The 24,893-nt window shown below is 39.2% G+C and overlaps 1 long non-coding RNA gene across 4 annotated transcripts in view; it reads left to right on the plus strand.

Annotated features, from left to right (window-relative positions):
* The first annotated feature begins 30 nt into the window (after window positions 1-30).
* LOC136002368 (uncharacterized) overlaps window positions 31-24,893 on the plus strand; it is a 32,153-nt gene continuing 7,290 nt past the window's right edge. For 2 of the 4 annotated variants that reach the window (XR_010607900.1, XR_010607902.1), the window contains exons 1-2: window positions 31-314; window positions 16,039-16,160. This is a non-coding gene — a long non-coding RNA (uncharacterized LOC136002368). Of the gene's footprint in view, window positions 330-16,038; window positions 16,161-19,789; window positions 19,905-24,893 lie in introns of all 4 variants that reach the window. The other 2 variants (XR_010607901.1, XR_010607903.1) reach the window with 2 other exon arrangements.

The raw sequence follows: 24,893 nt of genomic DNA on the forward strand, positions 1-24,893 counted from the left end.
TGCCAGCCCGTCCCAGCGCCGTCCCGCTTTCGCCGGCGGCCGCTTCGCCTCCCGCCGCCTTCCGCCTGCCGGCGGCTGCCGCGCGCTGATTGGCCGCAGCTTTCCCGGGGCTGGCGCGCGGGTGGCGGCCGGCCGTTGGCGGGGGCGCGAGGAGCTGCTCGCGGGGCGGGGCGGGGCTGTGGTACCGGTGTGGGCGGGCGGTGGCCGGAACGTGTTGAGTTCGGTCCTGCAGCCCCGCGGAGGCTGTGGTGGCCCCGAGATCCTGTGGTGGCCTCGTGATCCTGGTCTGCGCCCGGCAGCGAGCGGCATAAGCGGTGACGAGTGGCTTTGTCAGTGCGGGGGAGGGAGTGGAGGCATAGGGGACCGTGCTGGCCTAAAAGCTTGGGCTAGGCAATGTGGGGGAGCCTGGTGTTCTGCATGCTGGAGAACAGCTGTTGAAAGGCATTCCTGTGGAGAAGGAAGTTTGTTTTGTTTTGTTTTGTTTTAAAAAAGAGTATTCTGTGGTGGAACTACTCATTCTTACCCGTTCCCACTTATGCTAATTATGAAGCTAGAAAACCTCCCTGAGTAGGTGCTTTACATAACTTTAGCAATGATGTTACAGACGGTACTATGGGCTCGGGACTTCCAGCATTTCTCTCCAATCCTGTGTTTTTATAAAACCTTTCCTAAGTAGATGTGCTAAATGAATTCGGGTGTTAAATTCAGTCTAGCCTGTGGCAGAGCATCCTGCATTTGAGGCAGAGCTGCTGGGTCAGCAGTTGGAGCACTGACTGCTTGATGTGTTCCCTAAGAGACTTGCTTTTATTGCTGTTATGTCAGGGCTATAATAAAAAGAATTTCAATGCCAAGTTTTAAAGATTTTCTATTGGACATCAGGGAGTCCTGTTTGCCAGCCTTCATTTATCCTGATACCATCTTAATTGTTCCTTTTGTAATGCAAGCTGTGATATATAGAAAATGTCTTCAAAATAATTTACAGCATTGAACTCTGGCTACAGCTGTACCATCTGGTACACTAGAGCCACAAACATCCCTGTCATAATATGTGAATATACCTTATATTGCACAAACATTTTCTCTGGTAACTTGAGACAAAATTTCCAAACATCCACAGAGTTGTTATTTATAATTTGCCCTTTATACACATTTACAGTGTCTTGTTCTAGAATCTTTTGCATCTATGAAACACAGTTAAACAAGGAAACTGTCACAAGATTTTAACTCTCTTAGAGGCATTATGTTCTCCTAAAGTAAGCCTTTTTTCCGTAGTGAAACTCCTACTTCAAGGTTGGTTTGTTTGTTTTCCAAAAACTCTTGACTATTGCAGTATCCACTTCATTGCTGGTTTTATCTGATGTGAAGCTTTGCTAATGTAGAGTGCTTTTGCTTCTGCTGCTTCCCACTCTTAGATCTGAGCCATACTGAACATGATAAAACCCAAGACTTTGGTTCCGCTTTTTTGAGTACTTTTCAAACTGTGTAAGATATATTAATGCAAAAATGTCTACTTTCTAGATCATCTCTAAGAAAAAGACCACCACAGCCTCTAGATAAATGAATAGTTTTAAATTATCCCAGGGATAGTTTCGTAAAATGAGTAGGCTGGTAGAAATATGATCTTTGTGCTTTTTTTCTTTTTAACAGTTTTTTTCAGGGATTTCAAGAGAAATCTTTTACCATGGCATATGTTGGTTATATTTTTTACATTTTCATAACTTTCCTGTTTTTATATATGTTACATTGTTCTCTGTTGTATTTATAATGTGTTTATGCATTTTTGATGCAAAATTGATTGCCCAAATCTTACCTCAAGCTCAGCCCTAATTACAAGCAGGTCACTAATGTCTGTATAGGCATCAACATAAGATATTTCCTTACCTCAGTCATGTGCTTTCATGCAGTAAGCTAAATTCTTCATTTCTGCTTTTCTGAAAACTTATCTTTAATCCCAGTCATAACTTCAGTCTATACCAAATGACCAACAAATGTCAGAATTAATAGAAAGCATTGCCCTTTTCAACCTCAATTCTCCATTCTAGCAACTGACACAGTAACCATCTGTTAACTTGAGGTATTCTATTTTTCTTTGCTAAAAATTAATCATAATTTCAGTTTAGCATTAGCTAAAGAGAAGTGCTGACTTTGTTAATATTAAATGCTGTAGAAATTGGACTTGCCAATATTAGACTTTCCCATAGGCCTAGGAGCTCGAGAAGTAAAACAAATTTCCCATATTTTTTGGTAAATTTGTAACCCTAGTTATAACTAGAATCTTTCCTAGGTTATAATAAAGTAAGTGTATTCTGAAATTAAATTTGAATCATTCCTTACCTACCACTGTGGCATCAGCAGTGTAGTCTCTTGAAGATCTTGCAGTGAACCAAACGTTTCAGCTCTTGATTACCAAACGATAATCCAGCCCCAACCTTACACCTTGTCTAAGTCTTAACCAGTATATCTGTATTTGTTCAAAACCTGGTTATGACTGAAAATGGGAAAGGGATTAGGTTCAGTTTTGAACCCGACAGGGTTGGAAGAAAATTTTCAGTACAGGACACTGAGATCTTCAGGAAGGGGATGAAAGCTGTTAATCTATAGAAATGACTGCCTGGTGACTCTTTTTGTGGCTTTTATGGAACTTGTTTAAGAACAGTTTGGAGACATATTTGGAGTTGGGATTTAGAGAAAGTGGCAACAAAGGGCTGTGTTTAACTGCAGCATCTAGTAAGTTCTGCATGATTTGATGAGCAAAAACTGCAGCCTGAGTGACTCCTCATTATTGTGCAGTCATTGTGTTTCACTAAGGCCTGTGATGCTATTGTTGAGGTTAGTTTCCAGAAAAGCAGAATGGAAGAACTGCATTTGCTGATGCATTGTAGTGACCATGAAAGAGTGGATGGTTTCAGAGGAGCATATTTTTTTAATTGATTTGGTTTTAGGTTTGTATGATAGGGTCTTTGGTTCCAGTTAGGGTTAAATTTGAGTTAAAGAGGAACTGCATTTTGTAAGGTCTGCATGAATAGGAAGAGCACTGACCTCAGATCTTGTCCCAGCACTTTTTTTTTTTTGAATGCTAAACTGAACCTGACATCCAGCTGCAATCGTATCTTCTTGACCAATGCCTACACCAAAGCAAAGCATGATCTATTTTCCCTTACAGCGACTGGCTCTTCTGCAAGGTCACAGCTGAGGGAGGATTTTGTAATAAACCAAATTATTCCTGGACAAAACGGAATAGGGTCTTTACTGTACCCTGACACAAATTTATAGGATCAAACCATCCCTAAACTCTAAAATAAGAGTCACAAGGAATAATGCTGTTTATCAATGGACTGAGTTGGCCTCCATATCAAAGGGCAGGAAGCACACTGGCATTTGTAGTCATGAAGTGTGGCAGGATGTCTAGCTGCAGGATTTCTTCCACACACTTTTCTAGTATTTAAGAGAGAATACAGTTAAGAGTGAGATAAAAGGTCCTCCAAAGAGCAATTTTAGATCACTGAATTCAAATGAGCTTTTCTGACCCCTGTAACTACTGAAATTCAGCCTCCAAATTCAGGTATTTGCTTGGTGTTTGAAATACGGTCACAAAAATGTAGAACTACTGCAGTGTTTTGAAATGCTTGTCAACACTAACTTTTCAATAAAGCTTACGTTTGTCTGGTGCACATTAGTGAAACGGAGCACAAGTTCCATATCTCTGACCCAATAATGTAGGAGTATTATTCAAAACAGAGATGATGTATGCTTCTGGCATGTTGTTCATGCTGATTTTTGTTGCACGCTGCTGGTGTAAAAAAAGATGATGAATCTTTCTGCATAAAATAATTTTTTAAAATACATTACTACCATTGGCACATAAAACATAGCCTTTAAATATGTGTTTAGTTTTCAGTCTTACATCTTTGGGAAAATGCAGACATTTGAAAATTGAAGGAGATTGCAAGGAGCACTCAAACCAGACTTTGTGATGCAAACATCTACTGCTACTTTGTAATTAGATGGATAAAAAGCAAAGGAGATCAAATGGTATAAAGCTGATTACTAGTATAAAGAGATAATTGTAGATAGAGAGAGAGCAATGAAATGACAATAATTACCCTACTCCTACACTGCAGATTTCATGGAGTATCTGATAAAACCTTCTGTTGAAACTTTCTGATTCTGAATTGCATATCAAAAATACCAGTCATCTTTAATGTTGGAGTCTATAGTACAATAGAACATACAATTATTTTTCACAGAGGGAAGGAGATTTTTCCATGCTTTTATGACCTGATAGGTTCATATGCTGCTCTAGCCAAGCAAATGTCACAGCAGTGATTTGAGCCAGGAAAAGTACAGTAATCTGTGCAGACTAGTAGTTAGTTTTGAACTGTTACTGTCCTGTGCCTTTTTGAAAGAAACAGGGAGAAGGGAGGCAGAGAAAAGAGCTTGAACTGATTTGATAGCATTAGCACATCTAATGACAAAAGGTCATCTCTGTTCTTTGAAACAGTTTTTGAAGGATTCAAAGTACAAAGTGAACATAGTCTAGCTTATATGAAATATTAATTTCTAGTGTTGTCTGCAGTTTTATAGCTTGTTGTAATATCTTTTCTGTGTTTTCTCTTCCCCCCATCCCCTGCCACCTATTGTGATTACTGTGATGGAAAAGCAGATGCTTTGTAATAATTTGGGTGTGGATACTGTAGTGATTACTGTTTGGCTCTACCAGATTAACTATTTAGCTGTTTACTGTGTGAACACAAGATCTGTCTTCTCTCGTGCAGTGTTAGATGCAGCTCTGGCCTCTAGATAGGTCTGTACCTTGTACAACACAGTCTCACAATCTCTTTTTCGGTCCATGGCTCTACATGCTTCAGACAGAAGCATCGAGTGTCTGGAGGCAAAGAGCCAGGCAGAAGGCACTGAGCTGTGTCTTTTGTGGCTTTAATTCAAAAGACTGTATGGCTACTGCCTTGTGCAGTGGGACCTTCAGAATTGCATGGTCTAGGATGATTCCTTTCTCATCATGTGAACTGAAATATTAAATATACCTGATTGACAGATCACCTATTTCAAGACTAAAATAATTTTTTTTGTTCCAACTGAAATAAACATTTTTTCAAAATACCAGCATTTCGTATGCAATTGAAATACTAATTTTATACAAAAAATAATGGCTAAAGGTAAGGCATATGGGCACTGTGACAGTGAAGTTCCACATAGTTTGGAAGCTACTGGCATTCTTGTCTTTAGTGGGAGGAACAGGAGACCAGCTGATTAAAAGGAAGGCGTTTCAATGATTATTCTGTTCTGAGTACTGAAAAGAATTGCAATGGAAGATGCCTGAATATTCTTGCATCCACTCTATTCTAAATTCCATTCTGTGGCTTTATGTGACTTCAGTAATCATCTCTTCCTCTGTGGCAAATAGTGGTAGCACTACAGTGACTAGAATACATCATTTCAGTGAAATAATCTGATGTGTAAAGTACTTAATAGCAATGCATTGCTTATATTTTTAATAATTAAAAGAGTATTTTCTGTTGCAAACTTCTGAATTGAAAAAAATACAAGCAGCTTGATAAAATCTTACAATGCCATGGATACTCTGCATAAACCAAAATAGCATTGTAAGTCATGGGGTCATGGGTATGTTCCTGCTATAAGAAACACTCTTGAACCAGGACAAAAATGATCTGTCAACAATTTTGCCAAAAAACACCTCGAGTATTTTTATGGCGATGTTACTTTACTCCCTTTAACCTATAGAGAAGATGTGATCAGTTAGGTCTCTCTAATAGGGAATCAAAAGATCAACGTCCCTGGAGATCTTTCAGTGGCAGGGTGCACATGTACAACATATTTGTGGTGACATATTCTGCTTCAGGGATAGTAGAACACCACTGTGCTACAGAGTATTGAATGACCGTAAAATGCACAGCATCAGCTTCTTTCAAGACTAGCATCAAGGCTGCCCGTAAATCTGCTATTTAAAATCGTATCTGAAGAATGAATACTGATTTTGGTTGTGTAATTGTTCCTTATGTCAGCATGTAGGGCTTTAAAGAAAGGTAAAATGCTGTTTCTTGTAAGAGTCTATAGAAAGCAGTTGGCAGCAATTAAACTGTTTTATTTGAAAATAAGTAAAAGGTTTTCCAAGCTTAATTATATTAATGATCTGTTCCTAAGGAAAACATAATCTTTATAAATAACAGTTGTGATATTCATTGCTGTCTTAAAAAAGATATATGTGCCGTACTTGCTTTAGCACTTTTAAGAGGTTCTTTATGCGAAGGAAGACTAGGCAGGTTATTTGAATGAGGTTTCCATTATAAAACACAGATCCATTTGGGAAATGATGTGCAAGAAAAGCTTGAAATGATTAATGTGAAGCAGACTTCCATCCTCCCTCTAAGAGCAGCCCATTTACATGAGTGATTGTACAACAGTCGTAATGTTTCAGCATCTCTCCAGCATCTTATGGCAGAATCAACACGTTGGCTGTTGAGAGCTGTAAACACGTACATTTGCACTCTGGTTTGAATGCTTCCGGCTCGTTTGCCTGTAGCCTTCATTCCCTCTCTCCCCTTTTCTGGCAAGTTCTGCAGTCCCTGTGCTTGCCTGCTTTGCATCATCGCAGGCTGAAGGGCAGTTTCTTTCCTCAGACCTGGTTACTTCCCAAGACGTGAGTCAGCAAGCAAGGGAGCTTACGACATTGCTGGGATGGACCATGCAGAGATGTGCCTCTGCAGTGACAGCGTTTGCTCGTACAGGAATCAGCAAGGATTTTTACATCAACTCTACACCAGGTGGCAACATAACATGCAGCTCTGCTCATGAGCTGGATTTAAAGACACAAACATAATATGCAGCAGTCTGTAGAATTCAGTCAGTACAGAAAGGAAAAATCAGCTTTAGGTGTTGAATCCTCATTTGTTCATATTCTGTCCACTGCTCATCACCCTGACCCCCCAGCTCTCTGAAAACTCTACAATCTGCTCGAGATGTTCTGCAAGAGGTGTTGTGACATTCAGCTATAGGATATCTCTCCACACGTATCCCAGGACCCAGTGTGTACTAGGATGAAAATACACTAGGCTGAAGCTTGAGCTTGAATTGCTTAAGGTGTGTGGAAACGCAAAGCTGTCTAAAAGCCACATTGTGTTTGCCAGGATGACAAAGCAACAAAGTTCAGTTTGGTCCCTCTCCCTTAGATCACAATGTAGAATATGACCAAGTGTTTTGGATAACTTTTAGAGCTGTAGAATTTTCTTGAGTTTGGGGCTTAGTGCTAACTGTTGCTCTTTTGGCAGCCAAAAGATAAGACTTGATATAAGCAACTATTCTTGATTACTCCTAGGATCACAAATGTGGTAGCAATATCCTGGCCCTTCCTTTTTTTTTGAAAATCAGATTTAAGTGTTTCTGGAATGTTTATTTTATATTATATTATATTACATTACATTATATATGTTGATAAAGACTAGCGAAATGTCATTAACTGAAAGGAAGAAAGTAATTTAATGAGTTGGTCTGGATCAGGGGTGTCAAAGTCATTTTCACTGGTGGCCACATCAGGCTCACAGTTGCCTTCAAAGGGCCGAATGTAATTTTAGGGCTGTACTCCTGCATTTATACAGTCCTAAAATTACATTCAGCCCTTTGAAGGCAACTGCGAGCCTGATGTGGCCTCCGGTGAAAATGAATTTGACATCCCTGGTCTAGATGGTCTAAGAGTGTACACTAAAAGTACCTTTTTAAGTTTTAGAGGGGATTGTTGGCATTCATTTTTAGATGCAGAATACGATATATTATGACAGATTTTTTCTTCAAATCGTCTGGCGTGTAGTTAATAAAAAAATTATCTCTGCCAATACAGAAAGATTCCTAGTCTTTGAAGCACCAGCACCCACAATTCAGACTGTAAGAAAAACTTTGGTTGCTATTAAAATACCTTTTAAACAAGTGTTCAGAAAAGCTGCCTATCTGTATGTCTGTGACATTCAGGCTGAAGTGTTTTGTGTGGTATTCATCTTACTAACTTAAGGCCTTTTTATTACAGACATCTTCTGGGCTGTTCATTCTGGATTCCCCTTATAGTTGCTTAATGGACATCTGAAATAGCATAATCTGAAAAGTCTTTTGGTCTCTTATAGTACTAGCAGTGAAACAAGTGCCTGCAGGGGTCAGTTGATCTCATATGTTTCTAAAAGGTCACATGAATCATAGCAGAAAAGTGCTTATCTCTCTGTTGTGATTGTAAAAAGAGTCTAGACAACTAATTCAGATATCTACATTTTAGACATTTGCATTTGCTCAGTTGATTCCTATATTTTGAATTTAATCGTACTTCAAATGGAACTACAGACTCAGAGGGTTTGGTTATTAAAGCCCAGAATTTGGGGGGTTTGGCACCCAAATTCTGCAAGCCTGACTTAAATATTGATCTAAGCAATTCAAATCCATTTTTGGAGTAAGTAGACACAACTCCTACTACATCAGGTGAGGAATGAATCTGGTAGGGCCTGTCTGACTCTGTTCCAGAGCACTGTGTTAACATAATAAAAACATAGTAAAAGCAATATAAGGGAAGAATCCTTGTTAAACATTTAAATGGCTTCTTCTGTGGTGTTTGTACAACAAATGTAAGAAGCAAAACATAGCTTTCATTATAAAAAATTTTGTGAAGTATTTAAAATGCAAATGAAAAGCAAACTGACAAATGAGACATTTACAGAAGACAGTATTATGAAAGACAATGGGAAGATAAAGACTATATGAAAGAAATGATATAGAGAAAACCAAATCCATGGACATGAACTGAAATTAAGGGAATAAAAGTGTGGAAATTTTTGCAGCCTTGAAGGAAGGAAAGAGGAGGAGAGAGAGGAAGATAAAAGCATGTATGTGTAGATAAGCCACAACATTTTAGGCAGAATGTCAAAGGCTTTAACATTGGGATGAAGCCAAACAGAATCAGTGACAGGGTAGAAGGTAAGCTTGTATGAGACTGCTTTACAATTAGTTCATTAATCAGCAAAGTCAGAGACTAGTGTTCTGGAAATCCTGCAAGAATATCTGACTTTTAATTATTAATTTTTGGAGTCCATAAGCTACTACTTAGGAAAAGCTTCTTATTTCAACGAGACTAGCAGTGCAGGGTGAAAAAACACTGCCTAGCACTCTCAGACCATCTCTGATTATCTTCACAAGAAATTTTTGAGACAGTGATTGGAGGTTGAGGTGGGAAATGTTGAAAAATGAATTGTGATATTCATAATCATTCATCACTCCAGTCTTCAAAAAGGGCAAGTAGGATGACCCAGGAAACTACAGGCCAGTCAGCCTCATCTCCATCCCTGGAATAGCTCATTCTGGACATCATCTCCAAGCATGTGGAGGAAAAGAAAGTTATCAGGAGCAGTCAACATGGGTTCACCAAAGGGAAATAATGTTTGACCAACTGGATAGCCTATGATGGTATGATAGCTGGGTAGATGATAGGAGAGCAGTGGATATTGTCTACCTTGCCTTTAGCAAGGCTTTTGACATGATCTCTCACAACATCCTCATAGGCAAGCTCAGGAAGTGTGGGTTGGATGAGTGAGATGGGTCATGAACTGGATGGATGGCAGAGTTCAGAGGGTTGTGATCAATGGTGCAGAGTCTGGTTGGGGGCCTGTAGTTAGTGGGGCTCCCCAGGGGTCAGTGTTAGGTCTAGTCCTGTTCAACCTATTCATCAATCGCCTGGATGAAGAGATTGAGTGCACCCTCAGCAAGTTTGCTGAAGATACCAAGCTGGGAGGAAGGGCTGACGCACACAAGGGCTGTGCTGCCATTCAGTGAGACCTGGCCACGCTGGTGGACTGGACAGAGAACCACCTGATGAAGTTTAACAAGGGCAAGTGTATGGTCCCACACCTGGGGAGGAATAACCCCAGGCACCAGTACAGGTTGGGGGCAGACCTGCTGGAAATCAGCATTGCAGAGAGGACTTGGAAGTTCTGGTGGATGACAGGTTGACCATGAGTCATTGATGTGCCCTTGTGGCCAAGAAGGCCGATGGTACTTGGAGTGCATTAGAAAGAGTGTGACCAGCAGGTCGTGGGAGGTTATCCTACCCTTCTGCTCTGCCCTGGTGAGGCCACATCTGGAGTACTGTGTCCAGTTCTCGGCTCCCCAGTTTAAGAAGGACAAGGAACTACTGGAGGGAGTCCAGAGGCGGGCTATGAAGATGATTAGGGGCCTACAGCACCTTTCTTATGAGGTGAGACTGAGAGATCTGGGTCTGTTCAGCCTGGAGAAGGCTGAGAGGGAATCCTATCAATGTTTATAAATATGGATGTCAAGAGGATGGGGACAGACTTTTCAGTGGTGCCCAATGGTAGATTGAGGGGCAACGGGCACAGACTGAAGCAAAGGAGGTTCCATCTGAATATGAGGAGAAACTTCTTTACTTTGACAGTGCCAGAGCACTGGAACAGGCTGCCCAGAGAGATTGTGGAGTCTTCTTCTCTGGAGATGTTCAAAACCTACCTGGACACATTCCTGTGCAATCTCCTCTAGGTGAACCTGCTTTAGCAGGTGGGTTGGACTAGATGATCTCCAGAGGTCTCTTCCAACCCCAACCATTCTGTGATTCTGTGATAAGAACACCTCCAACTTTACACATAATACATTGGATTTCGAGCTGCCCATCTTCACTCAGAAACAAGATTTTCGGTTTACAACACATTTTTTGAGAACACGAGTTTAGTGCTTAACAATTGTTAACACTTGCGCTTAATAAAGCTGTAGCTGAACTGGAAAATGTTCCAAGAAAGGTAAAAAGATGATCCAAAGTATAAAGTGGCTATAATAGGAAGAACAATTAGGCAAATTAGAGTTCTCCAGCCTAGAGAAAAGACTATTCTGTGGAAAGGTAATAGATAAAACAAGTGGTATGAAAGTGGTGCATTAGGGATTTCTTGTTTACTCGTTTCCAATTTAAAAAGCTGAAGAGGGTCTGTTGAAGCTAACAGCAGCTTCATGCAAAGCAAACAAGAAGACTTGTTTCTTCGCCTTCTTTTAATGCCTGTAGTTTCTTTTGCAAGAAGCTCGACAAATTCACTCTACAAAGTTTACATGCCTTCAGAAGAAGAGTGGACAAGTTCATGGAAAGAAAGTCCATCAATACCTGTTGAATACAAAGACATTATCTCTGATTGAGAAAGTCACGATGTAACGTATCTTTGGAGGTCAGGAGATCGTTTGGGAGAGGTCTTACTACATGCCATATTGTTCGCTTTTTTCTTTGGGTGCTCTTTTGGAGACAGAATATTAAGCTTGATAAATCACTAGACTTTGGCCTGACCTAGAATCACCGTTATGTTAGAAACAGTCCTGATCTTAAATAATAATGGCTTTAAATGATTGTGTTAAAATAGATTTACAACAGAAGTATATAATTTATACTGAGATATCTTTCAGGTAATGAAATGGAATTTATCAGATTTCTTTTAAGGTAGATCAAATGCTTTTCATTCTGTATGTGAATTGCAGTTGTCCTTACTGTCATTTCAAGAGTATGCTTAAAAAAAAAGTTGAAGGTTTTCACACATGTCAGTTCTGTAGCAAAAAAAGTGAAGATGATAAATAGGAGAATAAATGGTGAAAGGATATTTTACCTTTAACCATATTTTCTAGTTTTCTTCTTCAAACATATGTATTTTGCTTCTCTTTTTGGTTTAGTTCACGAAGTTTTGTTTAATTTATTATCTCCCACTTGCTTTAAATTTGCAGTAAGTATAGTTATGCCAAACCCAAGAACATTCACTTCTTGTTTTCCATTTTTATCAGTGTGTTTCTTTTCCATTTATGGGAGAACATATCTACTCAGTGGTATCAAATCTGTGGTAAGTGCTGCAATCACTCAAATCTTCCTGCTTCCCTTCTTCAGGACTACAGATTACACACTTTCAAGCATGTTATGTGAATACAGATGGCTTTTCTATTTGTGGGAAAGAATAGCACAGTAGCAAGAAATTTGGCCTGGAAGAAGAAAGGAAAAGGAAACAAATAACCGTTTGCTTTGAGGGTGTCATGGCAGGGAGAAGGCACCTCTTCAGTGTAATTTTAATTTTAACAGACTATTTGAATGTGTAAGCATAAAAGTAGTTAGCATTACCTGCCCTACAGTCTTGTATCCGGTATGATGCAGGAAGTCAGAAGAAACATATGGAAACTGGCATTCACAGAATCACAGAATGTCAGGGCTTGGAAGGGACTTCAAAAGATCATCCAGTCCAATCCCCCCGCCAGAGCAGGAACACCCAGATGAGGTTACACAGGAAGATGTCCAGCCGGGTTTTGAATGTCTCCAGAGAAGGAGACTCCACAACCTCCCTGGGCAGCCTGTTCAGTGTCTGTCACCCTCACTGTGAAGAAGTTTCTTCTCAAATTTAAATGGAACCTCCTGTGTTCCAGCTTTTACCCATTGCCCCTTGTTTTATCATTGGTTGTCACTGAGAAGAGCCTGGCTCCATCCTCATGACACTCACCCTTTACATATTTATAAACATTAATGAGGTCACCCTTCAGTCTCCTCTTCTCCAAGCTAAAGAGACCCAGCTCCCTCAGCCTTTCAGTTGAAGATGAACTGCTTATATTCTGTTACATATATCTATTAATATGAAGACAATAATTTAGAACACCTTTAAAGATATTAAATTAATACCACCTTTAAAGATATTAAATTAATACCATCAAGCACATACTCACTAAAGCCTATTGTGATAATGTCATGTAGGAATTTATTTTTGCAGTACTTGGAAACATACCACCCATCTGTAGGCAGACATTAAAATTCTCCCAGCTTTCTTTTCCATTACATAATTAATCAGTACTGAAAGTTATATTGAAAAAGAGCTTTTCAGTATGCAACCTGCAAAAAATAGCATAGCAAGAGTCTTTATCAAAGTGTGCATAGTTGTCAGTGACTGAAAGATTGTAGTAGGAAACAGAACTTTAAAGAATGCCTCAAATGGATGAGCTCTTGTGTTAAGTCTTGCTCTGTTGAAATAGAGAAATTAGTTCCAGTAATGTATCTGACCAGTACAGTACTGACATGTGTTAGTGCTGCTCTGTTTTCGGGATATAAGTTGACTTTGATGAATGGTACCCAGGGCTAGGGGCAAGAGGAAAAAGTGGAGGAGGAGATGCAGCAGAGGACTAGAAAACCTTAAAATTATAGCTCTCTTAGTCTGAACAAAGACAGAAGGCAATGCAAAAGTGACCAAACAAACTCTTGCTTAAAACGGAAAAAAAAAAAAAAAAAAGAAAAAAAGAAAAAAAAAAAAGAGGTGCTTCATGCCAATTTAGAAGACATTGTAAACATTTGAGATCAGATTGTGCTTGCATAAATTTAGTTATATGACTTGGACTTAGATCGGGACTAGAAGTCGAAACTCGCTTTCCCATCAGTGGAGAAAACCATGCATGTTTAACATGTGATTTATTTCATCCTAAACCAGAAATCTAAAACCTATTACAGGACTCATGTGACTAGTTCAGATGCAAACCTCTAAACCTAGGTGAGAAGTATTCTGCTGGTGTGCAGGAAGAGGAAGATGAGTGGGGGAAAAAGTTTTGTTTTGTTTTGTTTTGTTTGGTTGGTTTTTTGTACAAAAGCAGCATGGAAATTTGTAACGAAGAGGGAGAGATCTTGGGCTGGAAACAACAGTACTCAGAATTGTGGTTTGACACGGTGAGAAGTTGCTCTGCTGGCATCAAAACCTCTGCCTAAGCAAGAAGCATCCTCCCTGTTGGATGCTGTGAGGTGTCTGCATCCAGCTAGCGAAATGTCAATACAGGCTGCAACAATGTGTACCTACACTTAGGGCGTGCGTGTGTGAAGCTGTGATTCAGCAGGCTGTAAGGAGCTGCACAGATACACAGAAAGGTGGAGTGCCCACACCTCTAGCAGGAGATGTGTAAGGAGGGGAAACAATGCTCCCAGATGAGGTGTGTGTGCTTGTAAATTCTCACAGGTCCTGTGAGAAAGAGATGGGCATATGTAACTGTGTTCATGTGTGTGTGAAAAGAGCTTTTTGGGGGGGTTTTTGTAGGAGGTTGTTTTCGTATGTGCTTATTATAAACATTGCACATACATCTAATATTGTGGTTTATTAGCATTTTGTATACATCTAATACTATGGTTTACTTGTACTACTGAATCTCAAATATACAGCTCACTGATTGCTGTTGTTAATAAATTACTTCCATTCTGATTTTTGTGTAAACTGAGTAGCTTTTCCCTGCAATAATGTATCATGTTTAGCAGAACTCTGTGGCCAGTACGCTGCTACTGCTGCTGTGCTGTAAGCACAGCTGTGGAGTACAGCGCCATCATGGAAGAAGAAGGACAGCTTTTTGCTGTAGAGTAGTAGCAACATTAATAGCTAGTTGATAAATAAGTTTTTGATTTATGGTGAGATCTTGTCAGTCTCTGAAATGCCTGCCATTGAAACTTTTCAAATTTGCCTATAGATACAATGAAAACATCAGGTCAAGGTCTTAGTTTTTTATCAGTTACAATAGTTCTTGAGGGATTGAGGAGAATCCTTCTAAAACTAGGAGTTTGATTAAGAAATACAATTCAGGAAAGAAAGATCATAGTTCATTCATTATGACTTGAGTAAAAAGGGAAGTAGAATAAGCATTACTGATAGTAATTAATAATGCACCAAGAATGAGTCTTGTGAGACACTATGGGAACTGCTGAATTCTAGAGTTGTATGATGAACAGATTCTTTAAAGACAAAGTCTTGATTAAAACCTTGGAAAAAAGGAGATAACTGAGTAATAGTTGGAATCGATTTTCCTTTAGTCAGAAGACATAATTAAGATATCATTTAGTATTTCTAACCCTTTCTAGAGTTTGTATCACGTTCATAGGCTTTAGTTTTTAAAATGTTATGACAGTTTTAATTGACTTAAAGCTTTAAACTTCCCCATTCGAGCTACTACGTGTGAATAGATTTTGGTCTTGAAGAGCTTTGTTAAAAAGCCCCGAAGTTATGTGTACAGTAAGCCAAGACTGATCTGTGTTAAGGCTTTTAATATACTTTGAGGAAATAAGGCATTCATTGTCTTAGCCATCGCTGTGAAGCATAGTGGTGCGATCCTTAAATAATTAATTTTGAGTCATTAAGACATTATTTGCAAGATTGCATCTTAATTTTCTTCTTAATGTTGCCTCATGCTGCAGTTTTATCATTGCAGTTTAAGTTCTTACAAAGATACTGTAATGTCTTGAAAAGAACATTTTTCGTACTTCTAAAGGGAACAATTGAAATGTGATATTAAGGTGATTTCATAAAGACTCTAGCTGGTGGCCTTGGCAATCCTTAAGAAAACTCACATTGTTATGCAAAAAGTAGGGTTTTTTGGTGCTTGTTTGTTTTTTCCTGATCACACAGATGTATCAGTGTAGAACAGTTAAGTATTATAATCACTAATGGCAAGAATATATCATGTCTAGACTCTGTCAGAGTTTTCTGTGCACTGAATGCAGATGCGACATCAGACTGCCAGCTCTGTAGCTCATTTTATTCCTTTTACCTAAGGGAAGTATAAAAGTGTTTATATGTTATTATATATTTAATCAGAGATGGGGATTTTGGCTAGCCCTTCAGTGATATGGAGTCTTCGATTTTCTCTCTGTCATAATGACTACATCTGTTTCTAACATTAGGCATGCATCGTTCTCTTTTTTTTTGTGTACAGAAAATCAGGCTTTCCTGAGATACTCCTGTCTGTCTCTGCTAATATTTGATAAAGAGAAGGATCTTATGTTCCTGATCGAGAAAATAATTGTTATTAAGGAGTTCTGCATTGTTGCTTGATATCCTAGTATGTTTGTGAAGCACTTTGAAATATTGATAGGAAATATACTAGTATGTAGAGCAAAGTATTCCTGTTTGTTAGATAATCATTATTCATAATGAGCAATCAGATCCAACATACCTTTTAATCTATTTTCCTTTTACTTACTCCTTCTACATTCAGATCATGAACACCACTCAATGAGACCAGCAGCCCAACAGACTGAGAAACGGTAAATTTGAAAAGACAGCTCAAGGGAAACCAAGCAAATGCTAACTCTGCTTCATGGCTGGGAAAGCTACAAGGTATATGGATTCTTAATTAGTGACTTTGAGAAGCATTAACTGTTCTGGTTTTTTTTAACCACACATAGAATCCTACATTTCTAAAGCCTTAAAGTGGATCCAGGGTAATAATTTGTTTGATTAAGTGATTTATTGTTGTAGCACATCTTCCAAAAGCTACATTTTTTCTTTTTTACTGGTGGTAGCTTACCTTAACAGAGCAGTAGTCACACAGTTTATTTCACATTTAGGAAAGCTTTCAGTAGTGCCAGAACATCCGCTGAATATTCCGATACAGCTTTTCCCAGTAGACAGTAATAGCGTGATGGTTATACTTGTCAGGCTTATTACAGTTCTTCTTCTCTCCTTTATTTTTCTTTTGCTCTCTTTTTTTTCTTTTTTTTTTTTTTCCTTGAGGTTACGTGCAGTTTAATATTCATATGAGGCGAAAACTACTGTTAGCCTTTTATCTGATCTCATTCCCATTACACAATGTTTATTGTTGAGATCCCTTCAAATTTGGTCATGGATATTTCAGTTATATTGTGTTGCAGATTTAGCACTTTTACACTGTGTCGTGCTCCTTCCATGCCTGCATAAATTGATAGCAGTATGAAGTCTCCTTTGGACTTCATAATTTTCACATAAGTACAGATCCTCTGTGTACTTGTGTAGTTTGCTTTGTGTTATTTCCTTTCCCAAAATAGCTAATATGCAAGTACCTGAAAATGTGGTATTAAGAGGAATAATGCTTAGAATTCTTAACTTTTATTTTGTTTGATACCCTGTGTAATTATTTATTTGTTTACCAATTCATTTCACACAATCTTGCATAACAACCAATTCAGGCTTTTGGGACCAGTTTTGTGCTTAAGATTTCTGAGTACTTTAGGGAGGTTTCTGGAGAAAGGCAGCTTTTCTCAGGGAAGTGTGTAAAATTTCAAAAAGAACTTTCCAAGCAAACATGTTGTCCCACATTTTGAAAAAGGAGAAAGGTGAATGAAGAAAGGAAGTGATAGTGTCCACAAGAAATGATCCAGTGGAACAAATACAGGGCTGGTCAAGAGGAAGATTCGAGTCAGCCTTGTATTCCTACAACTGATGGGTCTTATTCTTGGTTTGGTATTTGAATATTATTTAATGATGCAGTAACTAGATTCATCATTACTGTTGCTGGACTTTAAGAAACTAAGAAACTGAAACGTAGAGAATTGCAATCTTACAGTTTTCAAATCAGCTGTTAATTTTGCATGTGCTCGTTTGGATATGCTCACTACAAGATAAACAAGAAAGAGCTCAATAGCAAGATCCTTCACTGAGGATAGGACTTCATGTTGTTTTTCTTCAAATGTGCCGAGTACTCAGGTTCATTCAAAAGCAGCAGAAGCTGCAAGTGTTCACTACACATGGAGCTGAACAGTATGTGTGAACTCACTTGTCAGCTAACATTATTAGATACTTGGAAATGTTCACTAGTCACAAGCCATTCCATTCCTTCATTCATGTATAATAGAATAGGCACTCTTTAGCTTAACAAATAGCTAGTCTTAAAGACTTGTGTGAAGGAACTGTAACTTTCAGAGCTTGGCCAGTAAGATTCTTACAGTCCCAATGCTTTTCATCAGGCTAGCTAGCCCAGTGATGTTCAGCCTAATTGTTTTCTTAGTTCCTGTTGGCTTCTCTGATTGTGACACAGATCTCTGCTGATATAAATACCTGTAGTGGAGCAACTGGCTGTGAGAACACTCAGCAATATACAGCTGGATCTGACAATGTACAGCAACTGGCTGTGACAAGACTCAGACCTGGGATTCTTTTTTCTGCTAAGTTGATGCCATTGCTGGGTACTTTTTATTGTTTCAGTCCAATTCCTCAACAAAAGAACGATGGGAAAATGTGCTAATGTCTTCGCTTTTTTTTTTTTTTGATAGAGCACTTTATAGTTTTCTTGCAACAGTAAATGAAAAAATAATTTCAGGTATTTGGGCTTCCAAAAGAAATGCACTTTTCTTAAGTAAAGACATCTTTTGCTGAATAGATATTTTTAAATAGAAAACATGCCTGTTTTCTAGCAGAAACATCTGCAATTTGAAAGGTAGGAAGGAGGGAAAGCAGTCATATAAGCTCTATAAAAATGTATGTTTTTGAATATGGTATGTCCTGCAATGACATGAGTAGATGCAGTCTTCCAATCATTGCTACAAGTAACGCACACATGATACAAAACAGGTGGAGCAAGACAGATAAAGGTGTGATGAGCCCTTATTGCTTGTTTCTTGACCTCTCCCATCAACTTCTCTAGCTCCTTGTTTGAACGTGGTTCTCTAGCATGATGGTTTGCAATTAACTTTTTGCTGCCAGTGCTTTTGTGGCATTTGTTATATTCAGTGGTACTTCATTCACTCTAAAATGAACTCCCTCACAACTGCATTTGAATGCTTTTGAATATTATTATCACATTCATGTGTAATCTTGTGTGTCCTCTCTCCTTGGAGGCTACAGGGAACATTTTTTTCTTGAAGTTGGACTTCAGAATAGTCAGTAGCCCTCAGGAGCCATGCAGGATTTCCCTAGGACTGACTCATTAATAATATTTTCAACATCTGCCCAAATAATGTTGGCCAGCAAATGAACAATGTCAGTTTCTACCTCTACCTACCTATGTAAGAATCTCCTAGCTATCGAAGTTAAGACTTTGTCTAGACTAGTAAATTAAAACCTCTCCCAGGCACTGTGACTAACTACCAGTTAGTGCCATGGACATATGTTAGTAAACTCTCTTATCCTCTGAAATGAGAGGGTGGTTGTACACAAACTGCCTTTTAGGAATAGTTGTGGGAACATTGTACCTCACAAATCATGCTCATGAATTCTTTGTGAGAGGTACGTGACAAAATTGTTTTAGGCAACATTTTAAGAGTTTGCTTGTGCAGACAAGTATGTTCTAGTGTTCAGGGATGTTTCTGAATGTTGTCTAGTTCAGTACTGTAGACACAATCTTTAACAGAGTCTGAAAATCGCAACATTTGGAAGAAATAAAAGGGTAATGAACAGTTCCAATCGGGGATCTAGGCAGTTGATAGTGTACTGGAAAACAGCGGAAAAATATTTCAGCATGCACATTTTGAATTCTGTATATGTTCCTTAATATCAAGTAGTTATTTGAGATGAGGGCTGATTATTTGCTAGAAAACCTGAATTAATATCACAAATGGTGGGGCTCGTTGCATGCCTTACAAAGTTCAGTTTTATAGCCAGTATAATGTGAGAATGAATAATAGTCCCCTCTCTGGCACTAAAGATTAAATACAGATTGCAAGTGTTCTTTACTAAGGGAAACTCATAGAAGGCAAAAGATGCAGAAAACTCTGGAGCTGAACCTGTGTAACTCCTGAATGTTCTCTCAAGGTATGGCTTGCTGACATTTGCATAGCACTCCCTTCCTGTGGCTCCTGGGACAGTTATGATGGGAGCAGATTCTTCTTCAGCAGCCAGTTTGGCACATACTCACCACATTAGATACAAATATGTTCCAGCTTCAGTAAAGGTGAACTGTGGACTATGTCCACAATTACCTGAGGCAGAGACAAATAGACTCAAATTTCTGTTTCCTGCATTTTCTGCATTGCTGTATTGGGCTATACAAGCAGAAGACCATCTCTACAAGCTGTGTATTTGCCTGCCAAACTGATGAATGACACCACCTTGCAAACATCAGAAGTTGAAAGGACTGGGAGACATTAAACACTCTGCAGCAAAGCACAGGTAAAGGAGAACCTTCTAACCAATCAGTTAGTATAGTGTCTAAGAGATGAGAAATCGGAATCAACTAAAATGTAATAAAAAATTTTGGAGGTCTAAGTTGAAGATGTAAATTGAGTTAGAAGTTTTTCAAAGCCATGATGCCATCAAGCTCAATAAGATACTAGCCTATTCCTTAGCTTAATGAAGGTCTTTCTAATCTGACTCTTCAAGAGTCTGAAGCTTTTTTTCACTCAATGGATCTGAGAGAAAGCTTAAGAGCAGATATAAATGTGCCAAGCACTCTGGTGCTTTCAATCTCCATCAACTCTTCTGGCTGTTTCCAAAGGACACTGTAATATTATCTTGGACATAGGCCTGGATGTAGCCTCCTGAAAGTGTAACCCTGAATGTTTGAAGTGTGTTTTAGCATATAGTGGCATTAGGAAATAGAACAGTTACATGGATTCCTATTATAGTGTCTTTGTTTAACAATTGCCATTACAGTGTCATAAGGAAGTCTGTTGTGTTCTGGGATTGGCAATTGTTTTACATCTCTCCAGCTCTTTTTTGTATGGCTTAATTGCTTGGCATAGACAGTAGCCAGTATTTCCATTTTTCCTACTTACTGGGATATCTCTTCTCTGAAAGATTCAAACACAAGTCCTGGAGTCAACTCAGATGCCACAGGGGAGGCTCAGGACCTTAAGCAAAGTGTCCAATGATAATGGTCCTCTTCGGTCATGAAACCTACCTTCTGTTTAGCACAGAGAAAATACAGACCTTGTTCTTTTGGTATTAGTTATTGTGAAGTTCGGGGCCTGGACTCACGGAAGTATTGATTTGACTGGGTATGTGGATCGTAAAAGTCTAGGGTTGATTTATGCGTTCAGTCTTTTTAATATCTTATAATTTGGATTCTTTAGATTTAAATTAACTGGCTCTTCTCAACTGGAAGCATTCTAATAAAGATGGGTTATTTTGTGTGTGTGACTAGACTCTTTTCTCAAGGCTATTTCAGCATTGTCCTCAAGACCATGCTCACAGGTTCTGCAGGAAACAAACTAAAAACACTAGTTCTATTGTGAAAGCCCGGTGGGGTCTGTGTGTCTAGACAGCCCAGTGGATTAAAATGCTGCCAAGTCTGCATTTCCTTACTACTGTTAATTTTCCTCTACCTGAGCAAGCTTCTGAGAGCCTCGCTGAAAGCGAGTCCTGTGCAGGCTGTAGTGTGTTCTGAGTCAAGGTCTGCAGAAGAAAAGCCCAAATCACGTCTGTGCTCCCCAAGCCTCTCTCTGTTCTGCTGGAAGTCAGTACCATAAAGCTGACATTTAGGTGTTTCAGAGATTGCCTGACAGAAAGGCGAAAGACACAAAAAAGACCAAATGAAGTTAGGATACCTGTACACTGACTGCAATTCCGTCCAATATCCTCTTTCATTCTTCCATTTTCCACAGGGAGAAAATGACTTCAAGGTTATTGATATAACATATGGGGCCTCTGAGCCATTATCAGTCTCTTCCAGGAAGATCCCAGAGCTCTTTTATTTTGTAAAGAAGTGCAGCATAGTAGCTAGACAGGAAACCAAAACCAGTAGGCAGTCATCTCTGATGGAACAGAAAGCTGCTAAAGAGATTATAAAATGAAAGTAGGCATAACTGCTGGCTTCTGAGATCATTTATCACAGAATCACAGAATGTTAGGAGTTGGAAGGGACCTTGAAAGATCATCTAGTTCAATCCCCCTGCCAGAGCAGGAACACCCAGATGAGGTTACACAGGAAGGTGTCCAGCCGGGTTTTGAATGTCTGCAGAGAAGGAGACTCCACAACCTCCCTGGGCAGCCTGTTCCAGTGTCTGTCACTCTCACTGAGAAGAAGTTTCTTCTCATATTTAAGTGGAACCTCCTGTGTTCCAGTTTGTACCCATTGCCCCTTGTCCTACCACTGGTTGTCACTGAGAAGAGCCTGGCTCCATCCTCGTGACACTCACCCTTTACGTATTTATAAACATTAATGAGGTCACCCCTCAGTCTCCTCCAAGCTAAAGAGCCCCCGCTCTCTCAGCCTTTCCTCATAAGGGAGATGCTCCACTGTATCCCATATATTCAGGTTTTTTCACCTTTGGAAGTAAGAAAATGCTGATATTTAAACTGTTGAGATTAAGAAGTGTTGAAGTAGAACTGTCAAAGAAACATGTTCATACCTTCCTTTCGTCCTGTGGAAAAAGCTGAAATCTTTCAAGGAAGCCCTTCCTGAGGTTCCGGCCCTAGGGATGTAAGATGTTGGCATTTTGTTCACGACCAAAGGCGATGAACTGAAAACACAAATAATTAATGTTTTTTAGTAAAACTATGCTGCTCTGATACCCCTGAGACACTACCTCAGGGAATGTAGTCCTCTTTTGAAAAGTCAGGGAGTACTGCAGTGTTTTCAAGCCTTTTAAACAAATGCAGTTGACCGTAAGATGGTGCAGTACGGGACATCCCAAGGGTTTTTGATTATGTGCAGTGATTTTAAATATTGGACTTCTTCCTAAAAGTGAAGGAACTGGGCTTGGTGACTTTACTGTGGTTCATTGCCCTTTATGGTGGATTGTTAAAATTTGATCTACAACTGTTTATTCTTATAAAAATACATGAAAATAAGAGGCATCATGCAAATAACAGAATAAAAGGAGACCTCTACATAATGTAAGAAGGAAGCAGATTAAATAGCCATTGATCTTTTAAGCATCAATATATGCAAGAAAAAGCTAGACAAACCAAACCAGAAAGTAAATAATGGAGGATTAGGGAGGAAAAAAAGAAACATGATATGAAAATGTAGAAATGTTATTGTTGTTTTTTCTTATCCAAGATAGCTTTTAGTTTTCTTTTCTACTGGAAGTACTGTATGTAATATTTTAATAAAGGGATTGTTCCTTTTTGTTTTTATAGAGAAATAGAGTAGGATTTTCTGTGAGTAACAGCAGCTGCCACAGACCTGTGCTAAAGAGATGGGAGTGGTGTTCTGAGCAATATGTGATGAGTGAGAGAGCAGCACTCAGCAGCAGGACAGCTCAGTAGAAGCTTTGGCTGGGGTAAGAGATACCTTCAGTGTGTATATCTTATGTGGATTTTGACATCACCACTCCAGAAAATGAATCTGACCCGGTTTTGGATGTGTATTGGGTCTTACGCAGCTGTGATGGCTGGTTAGAGTCCCTGTTCTGACGTAAGGCTGTCTATAAGTTGTGTACTTCCACAGGAAAGATTCATGTAGAGTCACTGCAGTGATAGGAGTCTACCAGTGCCTTTCCAGAGCTCTTTCCAAGGGCTCTGCCCCAACTGCATGCATGTGGTAAAGGACAGAAGCTGTTAGGAGCCTGATAATATCTATGTGGCTTTGCTGTGAAGACTTGACACCTGGGCTTCTTAAATAAGTGACAATTTCACTGTTCCTTTGGAGGACTTGGAGATCAGCCCTGCTGACCCTCTAAAAGCAGTAAGCATTCCGTTAGTATTGAGACCGACTGTGTGGAAGGGCTGTATGCATAAGCATTCTCCAGTTTGGAGGACCTTGAGTCCACGACTCATCATGCCTGGCCTTTGTGTTAGATATTTGGAAGAAGTGGTTTTGTGCCTCCTAAGTGATGTGCCCCCTCCAACAGGTAGACATCGATCTGGCTTGCAGGGGCAGAAGCATGGGCTTAGGAATGGAGTTCTTAATAATAATAATGCATCTAGGTTTATATCAGTACCCGGTTATGACTGATTAGGGCTCGATATTTTCCATGAAGGGCACTGATTAATATTTGTGGAGCTCTTTAGAAGCATGATCATACATCCACACACGTATCCTATTTAGGCATGCAATATAATGTGCAATGCAATTAGCTGTGGGGCGGTAATGATTAAGCAACATAGGATCTTTCTTCCAAATTGTATGCTGCTGTTTATTATTTCTGGGACTGCAGTTATCTTTCCTCAGTCTGATTCATTCTGAGTCATACAAAACACGTCCTCATTGAAATGGGGTGCACAGCAGCAAGGGCTGTCGTGCTAGTTCTGCCCCGTTAGGTAATTGAGTCTTTTCTAGTGGAGATGTCTGTTATGCAGGCAGTACAAAAAGACTAGGAGAATGTGGGCGTCTGGTGGGAGGAATCAAAGTTAGAGGAAAAATACCTATTAGAAAAAACTTCGGCTTGAGATTACTTGTTACAAACTCGTCAATTTTTCCATTTAAAAATATTTGTACAATGTAATTTGAGGTATGTAAATGATTGTTTGTATGCAGAACTAATCCTCTTTAATACAGTGAAAAAGGGTAATGAAGATTCATCTGTTTGGGGGTAGATTTGGGGCCCAGTTTTGATATTGAATCAATTCTCATGACAGATATTAGTGAAATGGTATTTGGAAATACATCTCAGAAATCAGAAAGTGGAATGTTTCATGATTTTGTAAGGAACGTTTAACGAAGAACTGTTGTTTTTACATAACTGAGGACCTGGCAACTGACCCCAGAGAGGGGAAGGACCGAGAGACATCGGACTATGAATTCTTAATGTAAAACACAGTCTCTTCCCGGAATACATACTGATACCTGTATACATACTGATACCTGTATTTACAAGTTAATTTAGGGGGAAATGTAGCCAAAGTACCAGGAATCCATAACGATAAGGAGAAGGGTATGGTATGTCTTGCGGTAATCTGTAAACCCTGAAGTACCCAACCAATGGGGAACAGGGAAGGGAAACTGCGGCCAGGATTTTAGGGGGATATAAGCAGGGGCTTTTTGCCCTATTCAGTGTGCATACCTTTAGGTAGAACACCCGGTCTTCCAAAATTGTTATTAAAATATGCTTTGCTGAGAGATCCTGCCTGGCCTATTATATTTGCAAAATAATTGTTTCCTACAATTTTTAAGGATTATCTCGTCAATCCTACTGATAACAGCACAGCAACTTCTTTTGATTGTTTTAATCCTTCAGTCTCATTGGGTAAGAAGTTTAATAGGGGATATTCTGA

The sequence above is a fragment of the Caloenas nicobarica genome, chromosome Z (genome assembly GCF_036013445.1).
Source record: "Caloenas nicobarica isolate bCalNic1 chromosome Z, bCalNic1.hap1, whole genome shotgun sequence".
NCBI classification, from domain to species: Eukaryota; Metazoa; Chordata; class Aves; order Columbiformes; family Columbidae; genus Caloenas; species Caloenas nicobarica.